Source organism: Rhinolophus ferrumequinum, chromosome 12, assembly GCF_004115265.2.
Source record: "Rhinolophus ferrumequinum isolate MPI-CBG mRhiFer1 chromosome 12, mRhiFer1_v1.p, whole genome shotgun sequence".
In the NCBI taxonomy this organism is placed as follows: Eukaryota; Metazoa; Chordata; class Mammalia; order Chiroptera; family Rhinolophidae; genus Rhinolophus; species Rhinolophus ferrumequinum.
The window spans coordinates 7,737,546-7,751,470 of record NC_046295.1 but is presented as its reverse complement, the minus strand read 5'-3'; the positions used below and the strand labels follow the sequence as shown (position 1 = coordinate 7,751,470).

General features: G+C 39.0%; 1 protein-coding gene across 1 annotated transcript in view; it reads left to right on the top strand.

The window, feature by feature from the left end:
• FANCC (FA complementation group C) overlaps positions 1-13,925 on the top strand; it is a 321,103-nt gene that overhangs the window by 67,249 nt on the left and 239,929 nt on the right. The window lies entirely within an intron of this gene.

Below are 13,925 nucleotides of genomic sequence, written 5' to 3'. Positions count from 1 at the left end.
AAGCCACCACCACAGAACCACTCTGTCCTTATCGACATGATCATTTTTCTTTTTTGCAACCTCCCCAACTCTCCAGAAAGACCAGATGTGCTTATTTCCTATTCAACCTTTCAAATGACTCTACAATGCTCTCAGGTTAACAATGAATCAACACAATTTTCAGCCATTCTTTCCTTCACATAACGGAAATCCCTCATTAATGGCCATGCGACAGCCAGATGAAGAGATAAGTAGGGCAAGGTCTTGAACAAAGAGCTTCCGTTGTGGAGCTTGGGTCTCCAACATGGTGGCATGTAAAAGCATTCTGGTTCCTCAACCTGGAAGCCAAAATTTGTCATTTTAAGTGTACAATGTAATAGCATTAATTGAGTTGACAGTATTGTACAACCATCACCACTATTTCCAAAACTTTTTCAACATCCCAAACGGAAACTCTCATTACTCCTTCTCCCTGCTCCTGGTCACTGCTAATCCACTTTCTGTTTCTATGAATCTGCCTATTCTAGGTATTTCACATGAGTGGAGTCACACAATATCTGTCCTTTTGTGTGTCTGGCTTATTTTACTTATCATAATATCCTCAAGGTTCATCCATGTTGCAGCATGTGTCAGAACTTCATCCCTTTTTATGGCTCGATTATATTCTGTTATATATACATACCTCATTTTGTTTATCCATTCATCCTTTGGTGGAACTTGGGTTGTTTTCACCTTTGGCCATTGAGAATAATGATGCAATGAACTTTGGTGGACTAATGTCTATTTGAGTGCCTGTTTTCAATTATTTGGGGTGTATACCCAGTAGTGGAATTGTTAGGTCATGTAGTCATTCTATGTTTAGCTTTTTGAGGAACTACCAAATTGTTTTCCAGAAACTAAGCCATTTTATATTCTTAACAACAATGTATGAGTGTTCCAATTTCTCCATATCCTCACCAACACCTGTTATTTTCTTTCTTTCTTTTTCTTTTTAAAATTATAATAGCCATTCTAGTAAGTGGGAATTGGTTTCTTTTATGTTATGAAAGTTGCACATTTATTATTATATTTTAAAATTTCAAATTTCTTTTTTATTGAATTATAATTAACATGTAACATTATATTAGTTTCATTTTTATTTTTTGTATTAGTACCTAACACCTTTATTGGGCCATTTTTAGTTTTAGGATTTCCCTTAAGAACAATTTTGATTCTCAGTAGTAATGAAACATATTTTCCCAGTTCATTCCTTTGGTGTTTTAATTATTTTCCTTTCCAGTTAAAAACATTTTCTTTTCAATTACAGTTGACATTCAGTATTATCTTATATTAATTTCAGGTGTACAGCATAGTGGTTAGACATTTATATAATTTAAAAAGTCGTCCTCCTGACTAGTCTAGTACCCACCTGGCACTATACATAATTATTACCATATCATTTATTATATTCCCTACACTTTACCTTATATCCCCATGACTATTTTGTAACTACCAATTTGTACTTCTTAATTCTTTCACCTTTTTCATCCTGCCTCCCAAACCCTTCCCATCTATCACCTCAACAAATATAGTACCCATCTGGTACCATACATAGTTATTACACTATTATTGACTCTATTCCTTATGCTGTATCCTATATCCCTACAACAACTTCATAACAATCAGTTTGTAATTCTTAATCCCTTCCCCTATTTTCACCCACACCTCCAACCCCCCTCCCATCTGGCAACCATCAAAATGTTTTATGTATCTATGAGTTTGTTTCCGTTTTATTTATTTTGTTTTTTAGATTACACATATAAGCAAAATCACATTGCATCTGTTTTTCTCTGTCTAAAACGCCACTCAACACAATTCCCTCCAGGTTCATCCATGTCACTCCAGATGGGAAGAACCTATTCCCTTCCATGGCCAAGCAATATTGCATTGTATACACATACCACCTCCTTCCTCTATCCATTCTTCCATCAACAGATACCGAGGCTGCCTCCACATCTTGGCCATTGTAAATAATGCTGCAATGAATATATGGATGCACACATTCCCTCGAAGCAGCATTTTGGGTTTCTTCAGAAAATACCCAGAGATGGGATTACTGGGTCCTTCTTTCTCACTTGTTATAGCCTTTGTTTTAAAGACTATATTTATTTAAAGTCTGGTATAAGTATTGATACCCAAGCTTTTTGTTTGTTTCTTTCCACTTTCATGAAATAACTGTTTCCATTCCTTTACTTTCTGTCTGTGTGTTTCTTTCAATCTGAAGTGAGTCTCTTGTAGGCATACATAAGGGTTTTGTTTTCTTATCCATTCAGCCTTCCTATGTCTTTTGATTGGAGTGTTTAATCCATTTACACTGAAAGTAATTGTTGATATATATATGTAGTTACTGCCATTTTATTTTCATAATCTTGATTTTTTTTTCTGTCTTAAAGAAGTCTTTGTAACATTCCTTGTAATATCAGTTTGGTGGTGATGAATTCCTTTAGCTTTTTCTTGTCTGGAAGCTCTATCTGTCCTTCAATTTTAAATAATAACCTTGCTGGATAGAGTACTCTTGGTTGTAGGTCCTTGCTTTTCATCACATTGAATATTTTGTGCTAATCCCTTCTGGACTGCAAAGTTTCTGTTGAGAAATCAGCTGACAATCTTATGGGAGCTCCCTTATAAGTTACTAGTTGACTTTCTCTTGCTGCTTTTAGAATTCTCTCTTTGTCTTTAAACTTTGTCATTCTAATTATAATGTGTCTTGGTGTGGACCTGTTTGGATTCATTTTGTTTGGGATTCTCTGCATTGCCTGGACTTGTATGTCTATTTCCTTCACCAGGTTAGGAAATTTTTCAGTCATTATTTCTTCAAATAGGTTATCAATACTTTGCTCTCTCTCTTCTCCTTATGCTACTCTTATGATGAGAAAGTTGTTAAGCTTGATACTGTCCCAGAGGTCTCTTAAACTATCCTCATTGTTTTGGCTTTTTTTTTCTTTCTTTTTGCTGTTCCTATTGCGTGTTTTCTACTACCTTGCCTTCCAAATCACTGATTCAACTTTCTGCTTCATCTAGTCTGCTGGTGATTCCTGTTAGTATATTCTTTTTAGGGGGGGTCCCCCCCAAAAAAAGATATTGGGGAACAGTGTGTTTTTCCAGGATGTCAAGTTGTTGTTTTTTCCATCTAGATGTGGAGGGCACAGCTCACTGGCCCATGTGGGCTCAAACCGTCAACCTTGGTGCTATGAGCACCACACTCTAACCACTGAGCCACCCACCAGCGGCTCAGCTCCAAGCTCAAGCCATTGCTACTCACTGGTCCATGTGGGAATTGAACCAGTGACCCCGGTGCCGTAAGCACCATGCTCCAATTACTGAGCCAACCAGTTGCCCCTGTTACTGCATTCTTCATTTCAGTTATTGTATTCTTCACTTCTGAGTGGTTCTTTTTTATGGTTTCTATGTCCTTTTTTATGCTTGCTATCTCTTTGTTGAAGTTCTCACTAAGTTCCTTGAGCGTCCTTATAACCATTGTTTTGAACTCTGTCTCTAGTGGGTTGTTTGCCTCCATTTTGTTTAGTTCTGCTTCTGGAGTTTTCTCCTGTTCTTTCGTTTGGGCTGTATTTCTTTGTTTCCTCATTTTAGCTGCCTCTCTGTGTTTCTTTCTATGTATTCAGTAGATCTGCTATGTCTCCCAGACTTGGCTGGGTGGCTTTATGTAGTAGGTGCCCTGTGGGGTTTTGGCACAGTCTCCATGGTCAACTGCTCCAGGTGCACCAGGAGTGTCCCTTATGTGGGTTGTGTGAGCCCTCCTGTTATAGTTGAGCCTTGATTGCTATTGGCACATCAGTATGTGGGATTGACCTTCAGGCTGATTAGCTGTGGGGTTTGGCCAGCTTACAGACTGTTGCACAGAAGGCTTAATCCACTAAGTGGGATTCAGCTTACAGACTGTTGCACAGAAGGCTTAACCCACTAAGTGGGATTCACCTCAGCCGGCTCTGGTGCCTATTCAGACCACCCTTTGTGTGTTGTGGGGCTAATTGGGAGGTGCTATGCTGAGGTTTGAAGACAACCTCAAAGTATATTGGTTCCTGGGCCTCTTGAGAGAGGCTCCAGTGCAGGCTCAGGTACCCACTGCCTGTGATCAGTCAGGTACTATCTGGTAGGAGCTACAAAGAGATTCGCTGTTGTTTGCTGCCTGTGCTAAACCTGGAGGTGTGTGGGAGAGGCCACACTGTGAACTGAGGATATCTGCTACCAGAACTGGGCCTGGAGTAGCTCTGCAAAAGTCAGGACACCCAGAGGCCTGCTGCCACTTGCCAGTTCCCTTAAGGTTCATCCACTGATAAAACCTCATGCAGTATGAAAATTTGGTGTGGCAGGGTCTCAGGGAAGAGTTGTGGTCACCAGGTTAATGTAAATTTTGGTTTGGTGCCAGTGCTGAGCCTGGAGCTACTCAGCAAAAGTCTCATGGAACACTGAGGCCAGTTGCCACCCAGTTGGGGCTTGCAGACTCTGATAGTTTTCCAAGAAAGAGTGTAATGCGGGTGGCATGGCTGGCTACTCACTGAGAAAGTGCCTCTGACGTTAGGGGAGTTGGGTGGGGTAGGGTCCTAGCAGAGCTCACCAGACCAATTCAGATTCAGATTTGGCCATCGGCATTGCGGGGAGGGCTCAACACAAGAAGGATGGCTCCCGTCTGCAGGCTGCACAGGAGAAGGACCCCACACAGGGAAAATGGCGACTATCCTCCAACCCTCTATTCAAAGCCACACACCTCAGTCTGCCCCCTGTATGCCTCTGACACCTCTTAAGTCACTGTTCCTGCACTGGAGTCCAGGGTGAGTGCCTGTGAGTGAGTGAGTCTGTGTGTGGGCCCTTTAAGAGGGTGTCTGGTTTTCCCACAGCTTTCTCTCCCACCCGGACAAGTAGAAACCCCACTGATTTTCACAGCTAGATGTTGTGAGAGCTCCTCTTCACTGTACCAGTACTCTTGGCTGGAGAGCCTGGTATGGGGCTGGCATCCCTTGCTCCTCCAGGGGGAACCTCCATGGCCGAGATATCCCTCCTGGTTCTCAACTGCCACATGGAGGTTTGGGGCCAGCACAATTTGTGTCTCCACCTCTCCTACCAGCATGGCTTCTTCTTTATATCCTTAGTTATAAAACTTCTGTTCAGCTGGATTAGATGGTTCTTCAGGTTGATCATTCTATAATTTAATTGTAATTTTAATGTGTTCACAGAAAGAAGCAGGCACAGTGTTTAACTCCACCATTTTGGGTCTCCCCATGTGGGAAGTAGTTTTGATTTGCACTTCCCTGTTGACTGATGAATGTTGAACATCTTTTCATGTGCTTATTGGCCATTTGTAGATCTTCTTATAACAGATGCCTATTCAAGTCTTTGCCCATTTTAAATGGTGTTGCCTGTCCTAAATTGGGTAGATTTTAAGAGAAGTGTAAGGACAAAAGACCCTTGTGATTTCTGTGTGGGTCTTACATAATCTACACACTTCTCTGAAGAAGGGAGGACATGCTTGGACATGCTTATACCCTCTCATGTTTTTATATTCTTCCCTGGATTCTCAGTGCTAAAAACAAAAACAAAAACAAAAAACGTGGTGCTTTTCTTTTACATTTTCTACAGTGTATCCTCGTTTTATCATCAAGAGTGATCAGTAAATTCTTTGACTTGGGTTTTTCTGGCCTAAGCCTAGAGAATTTACCTCATTTTTTTCCTTTGCATATTTTTTTGTGTTTTTAACTCTTCCACCCATTTAGAAGGATGCCTCTAACTCCACATGCATAGAGGCAAAAGAGAAAGGTTATTAATAATTTTCAAAATATTATTTCACAATGCATAAATGAGTTAATTAGGCCTGGCCTTAGTGGGGTGTGTGTGTGTGTGTATGTTAGGGTTAGCCATAAACTTAGTCTACAGCAGCACTTCTCAAATTTTAATACATATCCAAATCACCTGGGTATGTTGCTAAACTGCAAATTCTGATTCACTAGAGCTTTTAGGCTCCCATTTGATGAGAATACCGCAGTTCCATGGATCATACTATGATTATGTTGACCTTAAGCAAATAGTGAGATATTTCTTCAGCAAAAAGGGTTTGTTCAGGAACAACAAAGATTTGCAGTTTGGGACATGAGGTCTAAGTGAATCACACACAAGACAGAGAAACAAAGGAGACATCTTTTTTTATGAGCTTTGGTGGGGCTGTTGTGAATGAAGATTCCATTGAAGGAAGCTGAAAATTTGAAGTATAGTGGCTTTTCATTGGCTAAGTCATGGCAGTCTCTCATTGGCTGAGCTGTTTTCTTCCTCCTGCTGAGGTAGTAAAGTGGTATCACTTCCTGTTGAAAATGCAAGGTGTGCCCCTTCCTGTTGGGATCAGTAGTAGTATGTGTTGAGTGACACGTATGTGAGAGTTCTCTTTTCTAGCCTACCAACTCCATTTTAAATGAGGTTTCTTTTTATTAATTTTCACAGTTAACAAGGTCTTAGAGGACAGTTTACACATTGAAACCTTTTTGTGAAGATGCCTTCAAATAGTTCCTGGCCCAAATATGAGTTTAGTAAGCAGTTGCCACACTTGAAAAATGAAGGGATACTATTAGGATATCACCAAAAATTTCTACAGGGTGTCTACTACAGGAATCTCAAACTCAAGTGTTTATAGGGGTTAATCTGGGTCTGGATGGAGACCTGATGTTTCCCAGGCAGAAATGCTGGCCCAGGGTGCCCATATATCGAAATTTTCAAGAGAAGAAGGATATAAAGAATTTTATGTGAAATCCTCTGATTTTTAAATGTTTTTGATTAATTTTTTTCTCAAACACTCTTCAAACTAAACAAAACAAGTCTGTTGGCCACATGCAAACTTCAGGGTGCCTCTTACTGTCTCTGGTCCAATATTTTGCTACACCCTCAAGAGCTATACAAGAAGAGGACCTGGTTTAGCTCTTAAGATGAGTGTGGCCTTCTTGGGATTGAAGATAAATGCACATGAAATAGCCAGGGAGCAATGCAAAGACATGTGTTTGCATGTGTGAGAAAAGAGATTTAAGCCATTTAATGGAGCTGTGAAACCATGCCCCAATAAGACTGCAGATACTATTGCAGAGCTGAATTTTTTGACTGTAGGAGTGTTTGTTCTCTGGGTGGGAAAAGGCTGGTTAACTTTGTCTTGTCAGATTAATTAGTGTTGATGGACAAACAATGCAGTCATTACTGCTCAGTACCCACTTTGATAGTTAAGCAGGTAACAGTGATTTGAAGAAAATCTCGTTTAAGAAATACTCTAGTCTCCCCTTATCCATGATTTTGCTTTCTGTGGTTTCAGTTACTAGTGGTCAGCTGCATTTTGAAAATATTAAATGGAAAATTCCAGAAATAAACAATTCATAAATTTTAAATTGTGCTCCCTTCTGAGTAGCATGATGAAATCTCACACAATCCTGCTCCATCCTATCCAGGATGTGAATTATCCCTTAGTCCAGCATCTCCATGCTATATACACTACCCACTTCTTAGTCACTTGGTAGCTACCATGTTTCCCCGAAAATAAGACCTAGCCGGACCATCAGCTCTAATGCGTCTTTTGGAGCAAAAATTAATATAAGACCCTTATTTTACTATAAGACTGGGTATAATATTAATATAATATAATATAATATAATACCAGGTCTTATATTAATTTTTGCTCCAAAAGATGCACTGGAGCTCATTGTCTGACTAGGTCTTATTTTTGGGGAAACACGGTATCTGGGTTATCAGATTGACTATCACGGTATCACAATGCTTGTGTTCAAGTCACCCTTATTTTACTTAATAACGGTCCCAAAGCTTAAGAGTAGTTATGCTAGCAATTTGGATATGCCAAAGAAAAGCTATTATGTGCTTCCTCTAAGTGAAAGTTCTCAACTTAATAAGCAAAGAAAACAAAAAAACAAACAATGGTATGCTGAGGTGCTAAGATCTGTGGTAAAAACAAATCTCTATCTGTGAAATTGTGAAGAAGGACAAAAAATTTGTACTTGTTTTGCTGTCGCACCTCAAACTGCAAATGTTACAGCCACAGTGTGTGATAAGTGCTTAGTTAAGATGGAAAAGGCATTAAACTTGATCATAGATATGTGTGTAGGAAAAAAATAGTATATATAGGGTTTGATACTATCCAAGCTTTCAGGCATCCACTGGGGGTCTCGGGATGTTTCCCTTGAGGATAAAGGGGAGTACTGTAGACTCATCTGCAAATATTAGTGGGATCTGTTATGAAAACTACAAGAAACAAAGAGTCCTTGCAGAAAGAAAAAGATTTTCTAGAAGTTATATAGGATGCAACGGTCTTCAATACTGTGGAAACTACATTCAAATGGTATTATGAATCATTATCTGAAAATGAAGTCATTCAAATTTATTTAAATAGACAGATAGGGTGTGGTAAACTATATAATGGCCCCCCAAGGGTATCCATGTCCCAATCCCTGGAATTTGTATGTTACCTTGTTTGGTAAAAAGGATTTTGCAGGTGTGATTAAGGATTTTGAGATGGGGGATTATCCTGGATTACCTTGGTGGCACAATGTAATCACAAGGGTCTTTGTAAGAGCTCGGTAGGAGGATCAGAGTTAGAGAAGAAGAAATTGGAGAACGGGGCCATGAGCCAAAGAATGCAAGCAGCCTCTAGAAGCTGCCTCTAGAAAAAGCAAGGAAGTGGATTCTTCTTCCGAGGATCCCAAGAAAGGACACAACCCTGCTGATACCTTGATTTTAGTTCACTGAAACTATTTGGGACTTCTGACCTCCGGAAGTACAAGATAATAAATTTGTGTTGTTTTAAGCCACTAAGCTTTTGGTAATTTATTATAGCAGCAATAGGAAACTACTACAGAAGACAAAGAGATACAGAAAGCAAGAAGCATGAAAGCTTCTGAAGTTTTACGAGTCCCCCAAATAAACAAAGGGTAGTGGTTTTTTATTAGTGATACTTTGTCACTTGTAGTCCTGATTTTTTTTACAGTTAAAATGATTTTTTCTGATACATTAAATCTTTATTGGCTTACATGCAAAATGGGAGTGACATTTTCATTACATTTACATGTGATGAGATTATGTCACAGAAACTAAATCAAATGAGACAATAAGTATAATGTACTTAGCAAAATGCCTGACACGTGGTAGGTGCTCATTAAGTGTTAGTTTTTTCCTTTTGGCTTTATAGATCTTGGATTTTGAGGAATGATTGTATAATATATAAACTTGTCAGTGTTATGTTTGAAGTTTGTCCCTTTGCCATGCAGCGGGTTTTTTCTTTCTTTGATATTGTTGAGAAGTAATATTGAGACATATAACATTGTGTAAGTTTAAAGTATACAATGGAATGATTTGATACTTTTATATTGTGAAATGATTACCACAGTAGGGTTAGTTAACATCTCAGTCACCTCACATAATTTTCTTTTTTTTGTGTGTGAGAACATTTAAGATTTACTCTCTTAGCAACCTTCAAGGATACAATACAGTATTGTTAACTATAGTCATCTTGCTGTACATTAGATCCCAGAACTTATTCATCTTATAACTGGAAGTTTGTACCCTTTCACCAATATCTCCCTATTTCCCCCACCCCAAGCAATTGTTTTATTGTATGACTTGAGTCTACTAAAACCTTAATTTAGCCCATGAATAAATAAAAAGGTGCAGTTAACTAGTTTTTATTGGAAAACACTAGGCAATTAAAGGGTCAATCTGAAACAGACACAAGAATAGGATGAAACTTACTTATTTTTCACTTAATAGTTGCCAGAATTAATCAAATCATTAATGTGCATAATTTCTTTTCATTTGGAATTTTTTAGTGCTTATTCTTAGCAGGTCTTTAATATTAATTTCATGCTAAATGAATCATTATGAAATACTTATGAGAAAAAATTATTTTTAAGCCATGTGCTCATTTAAAAATGTAATTTATTACTTTCTGCAAGCAATAAAAATGCACTATATTAGTTACAACACACCATGATTGGTGGGAATGCATGCTCTAAATAGGAACACAGTTTTTTTACTGAACTAAACAAAATTAGACTAAAACTGCCTTAACAATTTCATTTTTTTAAACAGGGTGTATCATTGCTTAATGGAAAAAGGACAGATTTTTGTTTTCTGGGAATTCTGTGCCAGAGATTGCACAATGATAGGGTTGTTTCTCCATTCTACAATATTCACAGGCTAATGTAATGAGCTTTTTGTGAAACAAAATTTATCTGATTTACAAGACTATTCTTTGACTCACCTTATTTTTTTTAAAGTTAAAAAATGTTTTTTAAATCTGAAATGATAGTAGATCCCCCCCCACGCACCCCAAAGTAAAAAGTCAACTGTTAGCCTTCTAATATTATTGACATTTTACTGGCCTAAGAAGCCCAAAATCTAGGGAAGTCCTGGATCTGTAAGATTTCCAATTCCAAGATACTCAGATCTGTGTCTTCAACCCAACCCATATGCTTCATGCTTTCTGCTTGGAAAGTTCTCACTAGGTATCCATTGATTAATGTGTCAACTAGGCTCAGCCAAAGAGCTAATGCCCAGTGACACAAAGATTTGCTGCTGCCTCCATGTCCTTAGTCAGGACTTGTTTTGCATAAGGGAGAGAAACTTACTGAAGTCAGAATAGATAAAGGGATGATTGTTGTGAGGATATGGGGGGATCTCATGGACAAAACTAAGAACAGAAAAATAAGCAGTCAGTGTGCCTTAAATTTGGGCTTAGGAATGGAACGTTGGGAATGGAAGCTACTACCCTCCCTCTCTCATGGAATAACCTGGCCTTTCAATTTCTCTTTTGTTTGCTATATTGTTTCTTTCCCCAGCAACTTTTGTTGGCATGCAGGTTTGGCTCCTGTGGTGTACAGGTGGTACAATCTCTCAGTGTTGAAATTCCAAATTCCCCAGCAATAGCTTGATTGATTCACCCAGGGTGAGGTTCCCATTCCTGGTTCACGTAGTTGTGGCAGGGAGTGGGGCGATTAGTACAAACACGTCTTCCTAAGGTTCATTCTTTCAGCAGAGCCTAGGGAGCGAGCCTGTGGGAAGAGGAGGCTATACCATGCAACAGTTATAACACATTTCCCCTTTTCCATTAATTTTCCATTAATTCCAACTCACCTTGGGCAGCCCTGTTTCCTGACCTCAGGTGCTCTTCGCCATCAGGGTGGCAGATCAAATACCTTCACTATTACTTGCACAGTTTCTTGAAGCGCTTTCTGCACAAATATTATTCTTATTGTTTTCTTCTCTAATTCAATGTACATTTCCTTAGTCAGAATGTATGAAGAGGAAAACAAAGTGGTGATTAACACGTATAAACCTCTGGGATCACATCACTTCTTCCCCACTTCTACCCTACCCAGCCTTGGGCATGAGCAAGAGCATAGCACGTGGGAAGAAGCACAAGCCCCAGAGTCAATCTACTTGGACTTGAAGGTACAATATCTACTAGTAGAAATTGTTCTACTAGTGTTATGTTTCAGTTTCTTTATCTGTGAAACTGGAATATTACCTACCATATAAGATCACCGTGAGAATTAAAAAAAAATAATCTGGCCAAGGAATCAGCCCATGCCTGGGACTTAATAAACAACCATTAAATATTCATAGTTGAGGTACGAGAGGCAAACATCAGATGCATGGACAAGATAATGTTAAGTGTTGGGGTGCCAAATAACAGCTGGAAACTAGGTGAGTGTCTGGACTAATTCTGGGAACATGAGTCTTACTAAATTGGCGAGAGTCCAAGACAGTTGATTTTATTTAATTTTGAAGGAATATTTGATGTCAGGAACTCTGCAGCACTCAGCTGTGGTGTTTTCCCCTCTAGAATGTAAAAATTATAATGGATGGATTCCATTAGAATGGATTCTAATTCTTTCTAAAGAGGAAATAATTTTCACCTACACATGCCATTTTTGCCACATTATTTGTGACTGGCTTCTATACTACAACCAAAACTGTTTCTAGAGGCACACATACTCAATTTTATAAGCCAATTAAAAATAGGATATGTACCTAAGTATTTGTTTCTCACGAAACTTTTCAGGCATTTTACAAATGGATCATCTCATTATTGCTTAAAGTATTAGGATAGCTTCATACTTATGGATTCCAGATTAAACGAATGCCTATAAATTCCTATAAATTTACATTTGGATGTTCATATTATATATGCTACCCATTTAGATCTAAATCAGGCCCAAATATGATGTCCTTTCATATACTGTAAAGTTGAATGAGTCTAGCAACTCTTAATCACTGAATTAAAAGACATAAAACCATAATATGGGAAGACCTCAATTATTAACACGACAAACACTAGAAATGATTTTTCAGAAAATGTGTAAAATGACCTGAGTATCAAAATAGAGATATTTTCTCTAAAGAAACACATGGCATAATTCCTTCCTTTGCTGGTAAATGCAAGACTTAAGCATTAACTTGCTCACATTTGTCACCACAAACACAATGACTTTCTTCTCATGGTGCCATGATGTACTCAAGCATGTCTCTCTCTGCGCAGGCCCACAATTAACCATACACACATCAAAAAAGCGCAGACCTCTTTAGTTACCAGGGAATATTTTCAAAAAATGGATTTAATACCTGATTCCTTAATACAGTTGCGGAACCTGTCAATTTTCTCTCAAATTCTGCACTGGGTTACTTTTATATCTCCCTTTGTCATGCAGGGACTCATGCGGGGGTCTCTGGTCCTGCTCCCCGCATAAGAACGCAGGACATGGTGAGGCCAAAAAGGAACACCAATGGAGCCATAGGTAGGGGAGTCATACCACTATATTCTCACTGGCGGATGGGTTGGAGACACAGAAAGCAGGAGCCACATAACCGGCAATCTGCTGTCCGCTTCTCTGCCAACCAACCAACCCACCCACCCCCCAGAGTAGCCACGGCAGTTATATTAGTGGCTAATGGCTAACTGGTAACAGCTGATGGCCGCCCAGCCACAGAGGATAACCATCTACTACCTAAGCCAGCAACTTTCCACATGAGACCGAGAGCCTGGAAACTGCTCTCTGGGACTCTGTCCTCACATCCTTTAACTAAAAAAACAAAACAAAGAAAACTGTTGATACCACAAACCTCCATACTAACTTTGTCATTTAACAAGTTGTATACCTTGGTAAACTACCTAATCTCTGAATTCAATTTATTCTTTGGTAAAATGAGTATTCCTTCATTTAAGAAGGCCAGAAGTGTTTGACTATTTTTATTATGTGCATACAATGCGTTGTAGTAAGTTTTTTGGAAAGCACCCCTGACATTGTAGTTTTATGATCATGAGGCAACTGATTTAAAAAAATAAAGATTAAGGTTAGGCTCTTCAAATTATTTTTCAGTTTCAATATCTATGAAAAACCTTCATGCACCACTAAATTCTAGAATAAGAAAAATTCACCAAGACAAGTTAATGTTATTGACATGAATGAAAGTTTACAGAAAATGCTGCTTTCCACTTAAGTGGTTTAAATACAGCTTTGAACTGATTTGAACCCGAATCAAATACCATATGGAACTGATTGGCAGGGGGTAGGGACTGGGGGTGTCATTTAACCCAAGAAAGATTCCTTTTATGTGTGTGACCACAGTTAGAAAATCATATTCTAGGCCTTGTTTAGCGGTTTTACCCCCTTGACAAAGACTCAATTTTTCTTTTAAAAATCTAATTTCCATTTTACCTCCCCTGCATTTGAAACAGAATCTTGAAGTAATTGGGCAACAACCCGAAAACCCCGGGTTTTTCGTCCCCGGGTCCTTTCTGCGGTCTAGCGCACGCCCGTGTCTCTAGCACACAGCCACCCAGAGAAAACGAATGCAGCCGCAGCTTCCCCACTCGCCCAGGAGGCCACCCCCCCTGGCCAACTTCCGGCCGAGCC